The following is an 18,714-nucleotide window of genomic DNA, read 5'->3' on the forward strand; positions in this document are numbered from 1 at the left end:
CTCAAACCAGTACAATTGACTAGAATCAAAAAGAGAAGAGTAACAAGTGTTGACAAGGATGTGGAGAGGAAAGCCCTTGTGCTCTCTTAGGAATGTAAATTGGTACAGCCACTGTGGAAAACAGTATGGTGCTTCCTCAAAAAATTAAAAATATAAATACCATATGATCCAGTAAACCCACTGCTGGGTATTTAGCCAAAGAAAACAAAAATACTTAAAAACAGAATAAACTGAGGGTTGATGGGGGGTGGAAGGGAGGGGAAAGTGGGTGATGGGCATTGAGGAGGGCACCTGTTGGGATGAGCACTGGGTGTTGTATGGAAACCAATTTGACAATAAATTTCATATTTAACAAAAACAAAAAAAACCCAAAAATATAATTCAAAAAGATATATGCACTCTTATGTTTATCGCAGTATTATTTACAATAGCCAAGATACAGAAGCAACCTAGTGTTCATCAAAAGATGGATAAAGAAGATGTGGTATATATAGACAACGGATTACTACTCAGCAATAAATAGAATGAAATCTTGCCATTTGTGACAACATGGATGGACGCAGAGGGTATTATTCTAAGTAAATAAAGTCAGAGAAAGACAAATACCAAATGATTTCACTTATATGTGGAATCTAAAATACAAAACAAATAAAAAAGAATTTTAAATATTGTGATCAAACTGGTGGTTGCCAGAGGGAAGTTGGGTGGGAGGATGGGTGAAATAGATAAAAGGGACTAAGAGGTACAAATTTTCAGTTATAAAATAAATAAGTCATGGAGATAAAAAATAACAACATATGGAATATAGTCAGTAGTAATATTGTGGTAATACTGTATGGTGACAGATGGTGACTACACTTATGATGAACACTGACTAATGTATAAAATTATTGAATAAATTCTTCATCAAAAACTATTAATATTGTTTGTTAGCTATACTTAAATCAATAAAAAAAAAAAAAAAAAAAAAAAGACCAGAAACAACAAATGTTGTCCAGGATGGGAGAAAAGAGAACCCTCAAGAACTGTCAGTGGGAATGTAAATTGGTAAAGCCACTGTGGAAAACAGTATGGAAGTTCCTCAAGAAATTAAAGTAGAAGTACCATATGACCTAGTAAATTCCACTTCTGGAATTTATCCAAAGGAAACAAAAACATTAATTCTAAAAGATACATGCACCCCTATGTTCACTACAGCACTATTAAACTGATAAAAACAGATACTACACTTGATCTTAGCCAAAAGGCCGAGAAGTGATTCACTGCAGCACTATTTACTGTAGCCAAGGTATGGGAACCACCAGAGTGTCCATTGACAAATGAATGGATAAAGAAAATGTGGGGAGGGGCAGGTGGGTGATGGGTATTGAGGAGGGCACCCTTTGGGATGAGCACTGGGTGTTGTATGGAAACCAATTTGACAATAAATTTCATATATTGAAAAAAAATGTGGCATATATAGTCAATGGAATATTACTCAGCCATAAAAAGAAAGGAAATCTTGGTACTTGCAACAATATGGACGGGCCTTTAGGGCATTATACTAAGTGAAATAAGTCAGATGGAAGAATACAAATATCATATGATCTTACTTGTATGTGTAATCTACAAATAAAAATTTTTAAATATTTAAAAACCAAGCTCAAAGATACAGAGAACAGATTGGTGGTTTCAAGAATAGTGGGGCATGGGGAGGGTTGGTGGTGAAATGGGTCAAAGGAGACAAAAGGCACCAACTTCTAGTTATAAAGTAATTAAGTCCTGGGAATATAATGTACAGTATGGGGACTATAGTTAATAATACTGTATTGCCCATTTGAAGTTTGCTGAGAGTAGATCTTAAAAGTGCTCATCACAAGAAAAAAAACGTAAATCTGGGCCAGGTGTGGTGACAGATGTCAACTAGACTTACTGTGGTGATCACTTCACAACATACACAAATATCAAATGATATGGTACACCTGAAATTCATAAAGTGGTACAGGTCAATTATACCTCAAAAAATTTTAAACAAAATTGTTAACAATCACAGATAAAGAAGGGCCCCTCCATCTGTCCTACTAATGACCAGGGTATAGAGGGGAAGAAGCTGCTGTATCCCACTGCCCCCCACTCTGGGCCCAGAGACACCTCTTTAGTTTCTCTCACACCCTGCAGGGGTAGGGCCCTCAAGTAAGGACACAGGAGCTCACTACTCACTCATTAGGAAGCAAAATGGACTAATGCCCAAATGGACCACAACCACCTCTGTCACCCGGTCACCACACAGCTCTGGGGCTATTGCATGTGCCTCTCACACACTCCTCCCAGGTTGAAGTTAGTTCAGGAAGACCAGAGCAGATTTCAGTTCAGCTCAAAGAACTGTGCTACATCTTTGTTTCTAAATGTCATTTTCCAATAAAAGGATACAAGCCCCCTTGGGAAATTGGCCGGTTCTAAGGCTGGGGTAGGAAAAATACAAGACAAGCCTGGAGCATCTTATAGTACTGGAAAGCAAACAAGTGCTTACTACTGAAGAAAGGCATGCATGGCCCTCCACAGCAGGCTGGTCTGCAGCTCCCACTGCTCAGACCACTGAGTGGGTAGGAAAAACCCTGGGTGATTTTAAGCTGTTTGTCCACAGGCTTTTAAACAGAAAATGGAAATAAGGTCAGAAAATAATTATCAGTTTTAAAATAAATCAATGAATAATACTGTTTGTAGATAGTACTCCTTATAGAACGTGGAGTTAGTCCACCCTTTGAGAGTGGTTTAAACTTAGTGACCTGCTTCCACAGAATAGGGAAAGGAAACACAACACCTTAACCAAGTGATGAAGTTCATATCCCCAGTGCTATCATGTGCCCCCTGATATGTGTGATGAGAAAGGACTTCACTTCTACGGTATTCTTCCCCAAAACCATAACCTGGGTCTAATTACACAAAAACAGACAAATCCAGTTTGGTCACATTTCTTCATGAAATTTGGATAGTACCTCTTATGGCACAAAATCATGAAAACAAGGAAAGACTGACCCGGGGAGACATGTAAACTAAACACAGTATGGTATTCTAGTCTGGATCAGAACAGGAAGAGGACATTAATAGAAAAACTGGTCTGGACGTTAGTTAATAATAATAAACCAATACAGTTCCTTAGTTTTAATAAATGTACCATGGAAGTGCAAAATGTAAATAATGGGGGAAATTGGGTAAGGGGTATGCAGGAACTCTGTATTTCTCCACAGCTTTATATAAATCTGTAATTATTTCAAAATAAAAAGTTTATTTTATATATAAAAAAAAGTACTGGCTGGACATGAGAAGGGATGCAAAGACAAGGCAGTCATCGCCCTCAGAATCATCAACCTTCCTATGGGAAGGAGACATGACAAGGGTAAATGCGTTGAAGAGGAACATCCATCCTGGTTTGCTTGGGATAGTCCCTACTTTATTATCTCAGCATCATTGATTACAAGCATCCCTTTTACTTCCAAAAGTATTCTGATTTGGACATTAGATTTTTTGGTCACACCACTTAAAAGTACAGGGTACGGTGAGGTGGTCAGAAATAAGTGGAACATCTGTGATGGCATGGAAGGATGGATGGGGGTAAGAAGTGGAAATAGGGGGACAGGAAGGCAAAGGTATGACCCAGGCAGGGGCAGCCTCAAGAGGAAAGGCCCAGAGGCAGGTAAGACCCACCATGTATTCTTTTTTAAGACACAGAAGTCTGAAGTTGGAGAAAACAGAAAAACAGCAAGCATGATTAAGAAGATGGGGTCAACCAGGGTCTGGACTAGAACTCTACTGGGACAGTAAAGTATTTTCAAGCAGATGAGAGGGAAAGGGACCTTGCCACCCTACAAATGAAAAACCTACAAAATCAATTTTCTTGAGAAAGATTCTTTCCCACCCCCTTTACATACCTAGTCTTCCCAACTCTTCCTATACTTTCTCGAGGCCCTTGATATATATACTGAGCTCCAGCTCACCCAAGCTAACTCTCAACGGTATCGTGAGACCCCTCTGATACAGATATCACCATTTGCTCAGCTTGCGATGTACACAGGACTGAGCAGCTGCTTCCCTGGCCTTGGGTGTCTGACCCAAACTGCGGTTCAGTCATATGCTCTGCTGACTCAGGGGGTACACGTCTCCTCTCCAGAACACCACTCCTTGATTTCCATGTGGCATTCTTCATTGTTGAAGTAAAGTGTTACCTTCAAAAAGCATAACCCCCAGGTCTTCTTGTGAACTCCTAATTTCAGAGAACAGGAAGAAATGTTTTACAAAAACCCTGTTGCTCTTTCAGGGAAGAGGACTTGCATTCTAAATAGCTTTACTATGAAAAATAAACTGTGATTCAGTTTCACTTTCTATTTAAATGCTTCAGGAACTAATTCGCATGCTATTATTTTCAGAGAATGATGACTTTATGTGTTTTTTAAATTTTGTCCTTTGAATCATTTCATTCCCATGAGATTCTCAAACACTTAAAAACCCCACCAAACTTAATGTACTTAGTGGAGTCTCTGTATGGTATTATTTGGCAACTTCTGCTTATAGGCATGATAAAATAAACTAGCTGGTCTTCCTACTCCTTAGCAAAGAAGAGTGATTCGCTGAAGATCTACCAAGACCAAGGTAAGTGATATTATTCTAAAATATGAAAATCTTTAATAACTGCGTATTTTATGCGCTGGTAGAAAAAAGAAGAGTAAGGATGTCTAGAAGCTCACCTCTACTGGGATGTGGGTAGAGTGGGGGAACAGGGGTGACTTTCCTCTGCAATGTGCCCAGGAGGCTTGAGTGAGGTTGGGCCTAGCTTCTGGGAGATCTGCAGCCCAGGTCTTCCTCTCATGGCGGCTAAGAGGTATGGGGCAGTGACTGCATCAGGATGCCCCATGTGGCTGGTGATAAAATTCTCTGATGAAATTTGTTCTTTCTCAATGAAGCTCTCTTTCTCTGGGAATTCCCAGATCCTTTTCCAATTTAAACTAGCAGAATAGGAACTTTCATAAATCTGGGCCATCCAGCTCTCTGCTCTCTAAATTTTCAAGCCTTTGCATGCCCTTCCCTCTGCAAAAATATTTTTGGTTTGGAAAACTGCCAGTGAAGTGACTGAGAGGTGGAGTTGGACCAAACACCTTTAGATGAGAGCAGGGACACCTTTCCCTCTAAGGGAGCAGACCTCACCTCAGGGGCCTGTGGAGAGAAGCCTGCTCCAAGGTGCCAGTTTTCATTTGGCTTCCCAGCACCTCTGCAGTCATAACCAAAGCAAAGGAGAATATTGCATGACTTCAGAAGAAAGCCGGCCACCTTGCAACATCTTCAGGAAATTCTGCACTCCCCTAGGGCTTGCAAAACTCCCTATGTCTTGCAGACCAAAGGCAAGATCTCAGTCATCTAGCTCTAGTTTGCATAATTAAAAAAGTGGAAGCTGGTTATTTTCTGAGTGACCCTTGGCCCAACCAAGCTCTCAGGGCCTGTGACAGAAATAAGATAGCAATGAAATGAACTGTTTTAACAGTGAAAACTCATACTATTTACATGAGTAGGAAAAGCCAGGCCTGTGAATGTCCATCTCCTCTTACCTACAAGGTTCACACAGCCAAAACAGTGTCCACTGATGGTGCTATAACGTTATTCTTTTGAAGATGGCACATATACAACTTAATGTAATTTCATGCCATGATCTGTAAGGCTTTTCAGAGAAACAGTTTACTAACATCTTCTATAATACCTTTTATCTTCCTTTTCAATGTGGAAAAGCATAGCCTGTGATCTGTTAATTCGGTCCCTTTCACATCTTAACGTCTTTCTGGTCCTTCTCCCCTTGTCCTATTAATATGTTATCCAACTTAGGGGGAGAAAATTAAAACACAGAAGTTTAGAGCTACATCTAGTATGGCCACACAGAGGAAGAGAAAGTCCACCTTCAAAGTAAACAGAGCAGCTCTACCTCTTCCATATCAGGCATGCAGACAGATTTCCTTTGTACAAAGAGTCTTGCTACTAGGGGGAAAAGTTTGAAAATCACTCAGCAACTCTAAATCCCTCACCGTAAACAAGCACAAATCAAGACACAGGGAGGTTTTCCTGGCACAAGGTCACTTTTAGCAGAGCCACTGCTTGGAAACAAGGTTTCAAACTCCTAGTTTGTGACAACAAAAAACCCCCGACTACCTTAGGAGGGACAGAGGAAGCTCCACATGGGCCTCTTTCAATCAAAAGCCACCTGGGATGAGGGCCGCCACTCTGTCTGCGGGAGCTAAACTGAGGTCCCTCAACCTCCACCCCCACTTCCGTTGCAGAACAAGGGTCACTGCCACAGGGGGAGCTGAACCTGTGGACAGGTTCTGGTTTGAGTCAGAGTACAATTTGGTTTTAAGGCCCAGAAATTTTTTATTTGGATCCTCCAGGCTTGGTTAGAGGTTGAAAGACCATGGGGCCACCTACAGCCCTTGGCTTTTCCAAGTTTGGGAAAACAACTCCATCACAATAGGAGTTTCTCAGAGAAAGCTGCTAGGACAGGGAAGGAATATTTACTAAGTGGGACAGGAAGCGACTGCTGAAGACCTTTTTAACCCACTTCTGTAAGGTTCACTTCGATAAAACCAGCCAGTCAACATGCCTATCACAACTTTGTTCTGTTATTAAAGCCTTGAGTTTTTTGTACAAAGTGACACACACACACAAGAAAGCTAGCTTGCTCATGTTGGTCAAACTGAAGATATCTACAGAAGTAGGGTTCTGGGCCACTTTGGAGGTGGGAGTAATAAATGTAACATTAATATAAAGGTCTGTCAAAGTTTCTGGATTCTTTTTTTTTTTTTTTTTTTTGAATACATGAAATTTACTGACTGGATAAAGCCAGTCTTCATCTTGTTCAGCTCCAGGCCCTGGGAAGAGGGCTGGGCTGGTGGGGTAAGTACAGGATGGGCAGGCCTGACCCTGCAGCCTAAGTTATTTTAGCATCTAGGCAGCCTGGAGTTTAGGCACAATGGAGTTTTAAGAAACTGGCCTCTCCCCCCACACAAAACCAGCATTCCTGGGGAGCGTCCTAACATCTGCCCGGGGTTTCAAAACCATGCAGATTCATTCATTCATTCAACCAAAATTTACTGAGCACTCAATTCAGGCCAGGTCTTTCCTTCCGGAACTACTCACTGAGTGCCTTCCATGGTGTTCTGTGCAGTTTCTCGAGGAGATATGGAGGACTGCATCCTGCTTACTCCCACTCCGCATAGGAGCTTATGGTTAGCCTGGGCTATAAAACAGCAGAATGGGAAAAGGCTGGGATTTGTGGCCAGACAGACCCAATTGAGATCCTAACACATTGGGGCAATTGGCAATAACTAGTTGCTTGATCTTGAGCAGGTGGTTAAAGTTCTCTGAGTCTCAGCTTCTTTAGATGAAAATGGCAGATAATATAATTTATTTCTTATGAAGTTATTTGTTTAATGGGATATAAAGACATGTTAGGTAAATACATATGGACCACCAATATTAGGTAAAAACCTTTTTTAAGATTCAGTACAATTTTTATTTTAATAATGCTTGTACATAATTACAACAGTAACACCTACAAAGCTCTCACTTTGAACCAGGCACTATTCCAGATATTTTACATAGATTAAACTAGTTCACCCTAACAATAACTTTCTGAGGTAAGCACAACAATTATGTAGTTTTCAACAAATGATGTAACTGAGGAACAGAGAGGTTGAGTGATTTGCCCAAGGTCACACAATCAGCAAGTGCCAGTACCTGGCTTCAAATCATGTCCATATACATACAGTTCAGTGATTCAGAAAATTCTGGAAGACTTACTATGAGAAGCAGCCACTCTGCATTTCTTGCCCTGTTGTTCCCCCTCTTTCTATGTAACTAGTGCTTATAAAGATGAGGATTTAAGTCTCTTTCACCATTCCTGGAAACCACCACACACCACTCACACACCACACTTCTCCTCTTTCACCCTTTCAGTATCAATTTTTAGTTGGATTAATATTCAATGCTTATATCCCTATCACCTGTAACACTACTACAGGCAAGCTCTGCAGTGTTCCATCATTCTCCTTCCTCCTTACACAACTAGTAACTAAATACTTGTCTTATTACTTTGCTTAGTTTCTATGCACCTTCCACTAACCCATCTCCAAACTTTCCACTGTGTTAATCTCCTCTTCATCTATTCAAACACATCGTAAGTCCCTGGATCCCTTGAACACACCTTTCCCAGAGCCTTTCTGCTCCAATCTAGACTGGATGCTTCTAGTCCTGCTGTATAGCCATATCCCAGGAGCCCCTTTCATCATCCCTAGAATTCCTTTAACTTCTTTCTTGGGCCAGTTCCACCTGGGTTTTCTACCTTTTCATGAAGTTGAAATTCTCAATTTTTCTTTTTTTAAGGATAGCTTTTCTTTTTTTTTTTTTTAAATGTTTATTTATTTTTGACAGAGAAAGAGCAAGAGACAGAGCATGAGCAGGGGAGGGACAGAGAGAGAGAGGGAGACACAGAATCCGAAGCAGGCTCCAGGCTCTGAGCTGTCAGCACAGAGCCCGACGTGGGGCTCAAACTCACAGACTTTGAGATCATGACCTAAGCCAAAGTCGGATGCTCAACCGACTGAGCCACCCAGGTGCCCCTCTTTTTTTGTTTGTTTGTGGCTTTTGTATCCTATTTAAGAAATCCTTGCCTACTGTGAAGTGGTGATATTTTTCTACAATTTCTTCTAGAAGTTTTATAATTTTAACTTTTATGTTTAGGTCTGGGATCCATTTTTAGCTGCTTTTGTGTATGGTGTGAAGTAAGGATTGAGGCTCTTTATCTCAATATAGATATCCACTTGATCCAGTATCATTTCTTTTTTTTTTTTTAATTTTTTTTTCAACGTTTATTTATTTTTGGGACAGAGAGAGACAGAGCATGAACGGGGGAGGGGCAGAGAGAGGGAGACACAGAATCGGAAACAGGCTCCAGGCTCCGAGCCATCAGCCCAGAGCCCGACGCGGGGCTCGAACTCACGGACCGCGAGATCGTGACCTGGCTGAAGTCGGACGCTTAACCGACTGCGCCACCCAGGCGCCCCCAGTATCATTTCTTTTAAAAACTCTCCTCCCTATCGAAATACATTGGTCTTTTTTAAAAAAATCAATAGACTATTTATGTGTGGGCCTATATCTAAACTCTCTATCATTATATTAACTGTTATATCTATCCCTATGCTAATACCAGAATATCTTGATAATTGCAACTTTATAGGGAGTCTTCAGATTAAGTAGTGTAAGACTTCCAACTTTGTTCCATTCAAAATTGTTCTGGCCATTCTAGGTTCTTTGTGTTACCCTGTAAATTTTAGAATCAGCTTGATTGTGATTGCACTGAATCTACAGGTCAATTTGGAAAAACTGACATCTTAACAACATTAAGTCTTCTTGTCCACAAACATGGTATATCTCTCCATTCATGTAGGTCTACTCTAATGCAGTAATGTTTGGTAGTTTTTAGTGTACAAATCTCAAACAAATCTTGTAAAATGTGTCTTTGAATATTTCATGTGTTTTTGTTTGTTGGTTTTTTAAAAAATAGACTTCGGGGCGCCTGGGTGGCGCAGTCGGTTAAGCGTCCGACTTCAGCCAGGTCACGATCTCGCGGTCCGGGAGTTCGAGCCCCACGTCAGGCTCTGGGCTGATGGCTCAGAGCCTGGAGCCTGTTTCCGATTCTGTGTCTCCCTCTCTCTCTGCCCCTCCCCCGTTCATGCTCTGTCTCTCTCTGTCCCAAAAATAAATAAACGTTGAAAAAAAAATTTATTAAAAAAAAAATAGACTTCAGTTTTTAGAGCAGTTTTAGGTTCACAACAAAATCCAAGTACAGAGAGTTTCTATGTAACCCCTATTTCCCCTCACATACAATCTCCCCAAGCTAGGGTGTTTCATATGCTATTGTAAATGGTATTTTTATTTTTACTTTTGAAACAGTTTAAGTATTTTTTTAAAGTTTATTTATTTAAGTAATCTCTACACCCAACATTGGACTTAAACTCATGACCCCAAAATCAAGAGTTGCATGCTCTTCTGACTGAGCCAGCCAAGACCCCTATAAGTGATATTTTAAAAATTCCATTTCAAAATTATTCATTGCTAGTATACAAGGGAAAAATTAAACATTAACTTGTATCCTGTGAACTTATCAACGTACTTATTAGTTCCAGTAGTTTTTCTTTAGAATCCTTAGGATTTTCTACATACCCCAATCATGTCATCTGCAAATAAATACTATTTTACTTCTTCTTTGCCAATCTGTATGTCTCCCTTTACTGCTATAGCTAGGACCTTCAGAAAGATATTACATATAAGTGGTAAAAGCAGACATCCTTAGATCTTAGAGGGAAAATATTTAGTCTTTTACCATTAAGTATAGCATCAGTTGTAGGTTTTCATGAGAGGCCCTTCACCAGGTTGATGAAGTTCCCAGGCATTCATACTTTACTGAGAGGTTTGTGCCTTTTTTTTTTTTTAGTTTATTTATTTATTTTGAGAGAAAGAAAGAAAGAGAGCGCGTACGCATGAGTGGGGGGGGGGAGGGGTAGAGAGAGAGGGAGAGGGAGAGAATCCCAAGCAAGCTCCACACCGTCAGTGCTAAGCCTGACATGAAGCTCAAACCCATGAACCATGAGATCATGACCTGAGCCAAAATCAAGAGTCAGGTGTTTAACCAGCTGAGCCACCCAGGCACCCTGAGGTTTATGTCTTTTTAAATCATAAATAAGTGTTGAATCTTGCCAAAGGCTTTTGATGCATCTATAGAGATGATATTTTTTCCCTTCGTTTCTGCTAAGGTTGTAAGTTACGCTTGTTTGATATATAAATATTAAATAGCCTTGCATTCCTGGGATAAACCCCACTGAATCATAATGTATTTTCCTTTTAGTATTCATTTTGCTAATAGTTGTTAAGGATTTTACCTATGTCCATAATGGATATTGGTTTGTAATTTTTTCTTGTAATGTCTCTCTCTGGTTTTGAAATCAAACTGATATTGGCCTCATAAAATGAACTGAAAAGTTCACTATCTAATTTTACTTTCTGAAAGTTCTCCATGGCTTAAGGATTGGTATTATTTCTTCCTTAAATGTTTGATAGAATTCACCAGTGGCACCATCAAGAATTTCTGGGAGAATTTAATATAATTTTAATTACTTTTATTATTATATTGATATTCAGGAATATTTCTCCCTGAGTCAGTGTTAAAAATTTGTGTCTTCCAAGGAATTATCCCATTTCATCCAAGTTTTCAAGCGTATTCACATAGTTATTCATAATATCCTTTTCTTATCTCCTTAGTTAATGTAGGATTTTAGAAATGTTTTCTCTTTTCCAAGATCCTGATAATTTGTGTCTTCTTTTTCTTGATTATTCTATTTAGATGTTATCAATTATATTGATTTTTAAAAATCAAATTTTTAGTTTCATTGATTTTCTCTTTTTTCTATTTTTGATTCATTGTTTGCTGATCTTTATTATATCCTTTCTTCTACTTCCTTTGGGTTCACATTGCTCCTCTGCTCCTAGCTTCTTAAGGTGGAAGTCTAGATCATGGGTTTGAGACCTGTCTTCATTTCTAAGATAAGCTATAAATTTTCTTCTAAGGACTGTCTAAGCTGCATCCCATAAGTTTGAAAACTTTCATCTTCATTTAAAATATTTTAAAATTTCCTTGTGATTTCTAACTTTACCTTTACATTATTTAGAAGTGTGTTGTTTTTTTCTGAATATATATTATTAATTTTTAACTTAATTCCACTCTTATTAGAGAACGTACGTACTCTGTATGATTTAATTGTTTTACATTAATTGAGATTGGGGTTTTTTTTAATGTTTTTTTTTTTTTTTTTGAGAAAGAGGGCATGAGCAGGGGAAGGATGAAAAGAGAAGGGGGCAGAGAATCTGAAACGGGCTCTGTGCTGACAGCAGCAAGTCCAATAAGGGGCTCGAACTCATAAAAAGCGTTATCATGACCTGAGCTGAAGTCAGATACTCAACTGACTGAGCCACCCAGGCACCCCTGTTTTATGGCTCATAATATGGCCTACTTCGGTGAATGTTTCATATGCACTTGAAAGGAATGTGTATTCTGCTGTTTTTGGTAAAGTATTCTGTAAATGTCAACTAGGTTGAGTTGGCTGATAGTATTGTTTTTTATCTTCTATATCTCTACTAATTTTTTCAGTTTGTTTGAAGGAAGAATATTGAAATATCTAACAATAATCCTGAGTTTGTTCATTTCTCTATCAATTTTTGCTGCATTTATTTTGAAGCTCTGTTATTGGGTGTACACACATTTAGAATTGTTATGTCCTCTTGACCAACTGTACTCTCAATTATTATGAAATGACCCTATTTATTCCATGTGACATTTCTTGTTCTAAGGTATACTTTGATATTAACATAGTCATTCTAGTTTTGTTATGATTGGTGCTTACATGGTATAAGTTATCCATCCTTTTAATCTATGTGTATGTTTGTATTTAAAATGGGTTTCCTCTGGACAGTGCACAGTTGGGTCTTGCTTTTTTTTTCTTTTTTTTATTATCTTTAATTCCAGTTAGTTGACATACAGTGTTATATTAGTAAAAATATGGAACGCTTCATGAATTTGCGTGTCATCCTTGCGCAGGGGCCATGCTAATCTTCTCTGTATCGTTCCAATTTTAGTATATGTGCTGCTGAAGCGAGCACAGGGGTCTTGCTTTTTTAATCCAGTTGGTCTGACCATCTCTGCCTTATAAGTGGGGTGTTTGGATTCTTTATAATAAATATAATTATTAAGATGGTTGGGCTTAATTCTACCATCTTCCTATTTGTTTATTTGGTCCTATCTGTTCATTATTCTTTTTTTCCTTTACTCCTGACTTAAAAAAAAAATTTTTTTTAACGTTTATTTGAGAGAGAGAGAGAGAGAAAACACATGTGTGCAAGTTGGAAAGGGGCAGAGAGATAGGAGAGACAGTGCAGAGCCTGACATGGGTTCAATCTCGCCAACTGTAGATCACATAACCTAAGCAAAAATCAAGACTCAGACACTTAACCAACTGAACCACCCAGGCGCCCCTATTCATGACTTCTTTTGTAATAATTGAATATTTTTAGCCCTCCATTTAATCTACAAGATTAGTTTATTAGCTCTACCTCTTTGTTTTAGAAGTTTTTTTTTTTAGTAGTTACTCTAGGATTTAAAACATGTATATTTTACTTATTTATTATTTACATTTTCATTTTACACATATTTTGAATAATGTTTATTATATCACTTCTGGCATAATGTAAAAATGTCATAACAAAAATATACTATCATTTCATTTCTCCCATCCTTTGTGCTACTACTGTCACACATTTCACTTCTACAGATGGTCTAAATCCTACCATGCATGTAATTTTTGCTTTAACTTATAAACTATAAATACATTTTAAAATGAAGGAGGAGAAAGTGTTTTATATTTACTCATATATATGCCATTTCAAGCACTCTTCATTTCTTTGTGTAAATCCGTATTCCCACCTGATATTTTCTTTCTGCCTGAATAATCTTTCACATGGTGCAAGTTTCTGGACAACAAATTCTTTCAACTTTTGTTTGTATGAAAAGCCTTTCTTTTTGTTTTTTTGTGGTTTTTTTTGTATGTTTTGTTTTTTGTTTTTTGTTTTTTGTTTTTTGCCTTCACATTTGAAAAATAGTTTCACTTATGTCCAAATTGTCTTATTTTTTTCTTTTGGCACTTTAAAGAAGCCATTCCATTTTCTCCTGGCTTGCATAGCTTTGGACATGAAGTCTGTAGTAACTCTTTTTTTTTTAATTTTTTTTTTTAACGTTTTTATTTATTATTGAGAAACAGAGAGACACAGAGCATGAGCAGTGGAGGGGTAGAGAGAGAGGGAGACACAGAATCTGAAATAGGCTCCAGGCTCTGAGCTGTCAGCACAGAGCCCGACGAGGGGCTCGAACTCACAAACCATAAGATCATGACCTGAGCTGAAGCTGGTCGCCCAACCAACTGAGCCACCCAGGCACCCCTGTAGTAATTCTTATCTTTGTTTTTCTGTACATACTGATTTTTATCTTTAGCTCTTTAATATTAGTTTTTAACAACTTGATTATGATACTGTTTGATGTGAGTTTTTGTGTATGTAAGTTTATTCTATTTAGCATCTTGTATCTTTGTCTTAGCATTTTTATCTAATTTAGAAAATTTTTCGTCATTTTTTCTTATTATTTCTTAGTATTTATGGTGCACCTGGGTGGCTCAGTCGCTTGAGCATCTTACTCTTGATTGCAGCTCAAGTCATGATCCCAGGGTCGTGGGATCAAGCCTCACATTGGGGTCGTGCTGAGCATGGAATCTGCTTAAGATTCTCTCTCTCTTTTCCTCTGACCCTCCCCCACTCACACACACACTCTCTCTCTCCAAAATAAATAAATTTATTAATTAATAACTTAAAAAGAGATTTCTGGAGAACTTTTCTGTATAACTCCCTTTTGTATGGAATTCTTCCTTACAACTTTCAGTTGCCTCACTTTCCCTGAACTCCAATCTCTCTCTTCAACTAAGTGTGACCACCATGGAAAACTTGGGATTCCCCTCCCAGCTTCGTGATCTGGAATGTGCTTCCAGGTAGAAACCTAAGTGATAATAGAACTTGCCTCATTTTTCTCTCTTCTCTCAGGAATCACAATCTGTGCTACCTCTAGTCCAATATCAGAAAACAGGTGTTTCATACTCTTTATAAGAGTTTCCAGTTATTTCTGTGGCAGGATAAAAGTGGCCCCTATTAGTTCATCATGGATTAAAACAGAAGTCCACTTTATGCTTTACTAAAAATCCATTTACTGACAACTTCTGGAAGGGAGTGGGGAGTAAACATGTGTTCCATCCAGCATGTTTAGCCACCCACCTTAATTTTAAAACCTGTAAATAAAACAATAATATTTTTTAAATTAATAATTACTCCAAACAGTGAGAGAGACTAACTGCTTTCAACTTTTTACCAAGGTGTCTACAGTCAGCTCAATGAGGATTGGCTTGAATCAGGTTCCACACCTAGTTGCTTTCTTTACTTACTTTCAACAGGATCTTTTGATAAAAGAATTGTGCCAAAAGTTTGTTCTGCTTTTTCTCTAAACCCAATATTTATTATTTTCTTAGGCTGGTTATTCAAAGATCTTCACAATTATATGACTTATATGTAATTTTCCATCAAGAAGTACAATTTTGAATAACACTTTTATCATTTTGGTCTCTTCTTTACATTTACTGACAAAATTAGCTTCCTACACTCACTCTAGGAAATATTAGTTGATTTACCAGAGAGGTAATCGTATTTTGTTTAAAAATTGTGTCCAAATTTGGTGGCGTTTTGCCACTATAGGGCAAAGTGTTACAAGAAACAGTGTCTTTGGGGGCGCCTGGGTGGCGCAGTCGGTTGAGCGTCCGACTTCAGCCAGGTCAGGATCTCGCGGTCCGTGAATTCGAGCCCCGCGTCAGGCTCTGGGCTGATGGCTCAGAGCCTGGAGCCTGTTTCCGGTTCTGTGTCTCCCTCTCTCTCTGCCCCTCCCCCGTTCATGCTCTGTCTCTCTCTGTCCCAAAAATAAATAAACGTTGAAAAAAAAAAAGAAAAAAAAAGAAACAGTGTCTTTGGGGACCATTACAATGCAATAAAGTCCAATTTTCAAACATTCAGCAATGTATTTCCTAACTGAACATCTCTTTTCTAGATAATATACTAACTCAAAACTCTCATAGATTATTTTGTCCTAGCTCATACAGATTCATGCTGTATATTCATACTGTAACCATATTCAATAAATATACTTACAGAATTATTCTGTATTATACTATTGATAATATTATCTTCATCATTAACTGTACCCTTCAATTACTTTAGATTCATAAGATTTAATACAATACGAAAGTAACTTTAAAAACATAAATGTTTATAACTAAGAATTTTAACACTAACAAGATGTGAAACACATTATACAAAATAATCTATAATTGATCACTGAAATTAGCTATGATGAACTGACCAATACAGTTGCAGTGAATATCATAAAACAATTATTAATAAGATAATAGAATTTCTATAGAAATCTTAATTACTCTTGCATTTAAAATTAGTGAAGTGTCAGGCGCCTGGGTGGCGCAGTCGGTTAAGCGTCCGACTTCAGCCAGGTCACGATCTCACAGTCCGTGAGTTCGAGCCCTGCGTCAGGCTCTGGGCTGATGGCTCAGAGCCTGGAGCCTGTTTCCGATTCTGTGTCTCCCTCTCTCTCTGCCCCTCCCCCGTTCATGCTCTGTCTCCCTCTGTCCCAAAAATAAATAAACGTTGAAAAAAAAATTTTTTTTAATTAGTGAAGTGTCAATGGAGTACTACATGGCAATGAGAAAGAATGAAATATGGCCCTTTGTAGCAACATGGATGGAACTGGAGAGTGTTATGCTAAGTGAAATAAGCCATGCAGAGAAAGACAGACACCATATGTTTTCACTCTTATGTGGATCCTGAGAAACTTAACAGAAACCCATGGGGAAGGGGAAGGAAAACAAAAAAAAAGAGGTTAGAATGGGAGAGAGCCAAAACATAAGAGACTCTTAAAAACTGAGAACAAACTGAGGGTTGATGGAGGGTGGGAGGGAGGGGAGGGTGGGTGATGGGTATTGAGGAGGGCACCTTTTGGGATGAGCACTGGGTGTTGTATAGAAACCAATTTGACAATAAATTTCATATGTTGAAAAAATAAAAATAAATAAAAAATAAAAATAAAATAAATAAAATAAAATTAGTGAAGTGTATGTGAACAAAATTGTTTCATCATTTTTTTCTCTAAATTCATCACACCAGTTGCAAACTCCTTGGCAAACCACCAGAGTTTCATAGACCATCTCTGTGAAACCCTGTTTCAAGGATAGGCATTTTTATTTCTAATTAGTGGTAGTATTTACTGATTTTCAGTGATTCATACAACTAATATCCATGTAATAAGTTATTAAGCAACATATTTTGGTTTCATACATGTTAAGTACTATTCTAAACTCTGAGGATATAGCAGTGAACAAGACAGATATTGTTTCTATTCTGGAGGTACTTCCTATCTAGTGAAAAGAAGGAGACAGTACAAAGAAAGCAGATAAGTTCAGAACATGTTAATAATATAAAGGAAATAGTGTAATGAGATAAAGTGTGACTTAAGGAGTTACTTTGAATTGGGTATTCAGGAAAGACCTCACTGAGGAGGTTACTGTTGAACAGAATGCTGAGTGATGAGAAGGAAGTAGGCATTGAGGAGCTGAGACCATTCTAGGCAGAAGGCTTAGCAAGTGGAAAGGCCTTGAGGCAGTGGGAATGGTTTGGCCTTTTTGGGAAATGGAGAGAAGGCTGAGGTGTCTGAAGCAGAATGAAAAAAGGAATATGGGATAAGAAGAGGCTGGGAAGGCACCCATGTACCAGAAAAGCAGAACCTTGTGAGCTGTGGAGATGAGTTTGGGAAGCTACTGGAAGACTGTAAACAGGGGAGTGACTGAACTAATTTGCCTTTTTTTTTTTTTTAATTTTTTTTTCAACTTTTATTTATTTTGGGGACAGAGAGAGACAGAGCATGAACGGGGGAGGGGCAGAGAGAGAGGGAGACACAGAATCGGAAACAGGCTCCAGGCTCTGAGCCATTAGCCCAGAGCCCGACGCGGGGCTCGAACTCACGGACCGCGAGATCGTGACCTGGCTGAAGTTGGACGCTTAACCGACTGCGCCACCCAGGCGCCCCTAATTTGCCTTTATAAAATATCACTAATTATTCCACAGAGTACAGAGGAGTTGGAGAGAGGCAGAGTGAGAGCAGGAAGACCAGTTACAAGGGTATTTAATAATCCAAGCTAGAGGTAACTAGGGTGGGAAGCAGTACAGATGGAGAGAAGTAGATGGATTTGGGAAGTATTTTTCATATAGAGCAAGTAAGACTTGTCAATGCATTGAATGAATTAATGCATGAGATAATTAATGCATAGTCACTAAAATGGGGAGATCTTAAAGGAGAAAGGTCAACATGTGCTACAGAAGTTAAGGAAAGCTTTCTGGAGAAGGCAGAATGGGAGCTGGGCTTGCAAGATGAGCTAGCTATGGCTGAGAAGTTCAACAGTAGGGATCCAGTTGCAAACAAAACCAGTGAGGTGTGAGTGAGCTTCAATGTGTCTGGGGACTCATGAGGAACTGCCTGCTAGCTAGATGTTGAGTAATGAGCAGGATAGTGGGGTAGAGTGGAATGGGAAGGGGCTGGATCATGGAAGATCTGAAAAGCCCAGAAGGGTGAACTCTGTCTATCCCTATCCAACCCCCAGAACAGCTGTACCTTGGACTTGTACCAGGGAGACTGACAATGAGCCTTTTCTCCAAGTTCCATGCCTGAGCCCAGGTACCCATCTCACTGCTTTCCAGGAGAGGCCCCAAGTGCTCACTGATCTGCCCAACATCAAGGTGACCTGGGTGAGCTGGGAGCTAGAGCAAGTCCCTGCTATATTTACCATCCCTGGCAGATATGGCAACACCTAACACTGTAGAAATGCTTCAGATAACAAGTAAATTATCCCATAAACTCTGAGCTAGAGGCATCAGTCTGTCTCTGACAAAAGTGATGGGTTTTCCCCAGCACCAGATGGGAAGCACCCCCAGGACTGCCTT

At 38.9% G+C, this 18,714-nt stretch overlaps 2 non-coding genes across 2 annotated transcripts; both read right to left on the bottom strand.

Moving 5' to 3' along the window:
• Positions 1 to 1,063: 1,063 nt before the first annotated feature.
• Positions 1,064 to 1,259, bottom strand: LOC121027937 (U2 spliceosomal RNA). The gene has a single exon (XR_005789014.1). It is a non-coding gene; the product is annotated as a U2 spliceosomal RNA (small nuclear RNA).
• Positions 1,260 to 12,619: 11,360 nt separating this feature from the next.
• On the bottom strand, positions 12,620 to 12,726 carry LOC121027963 (U6 spliceosomal RNA). Its single transcript, XR_005789023.1, has one exon. It is a non-coding gene; the product is annotated as a U6 spliceosomal RNA (small nuclear RNA).
• Positions 12,727 to 18,714: the final 5,988 nt, after the last annotated feature.

The sequence above is a fragment of the Herpailurus yagouaroundi genome, unplaced genomic scaffold, assembly GCF_014898765.1.
Source record: "Herpailurus yagouaroundi ecotype Mexico unplaced genomic scaffold, PumYag 77, whole genome shotgun sequence".
Lineage (NCBI taxonomy): Eukaryota > Metazoa > Chordata > Mammalia > Carnivora > Felidae > Herpailurus > Herpailurus yagouaroundi.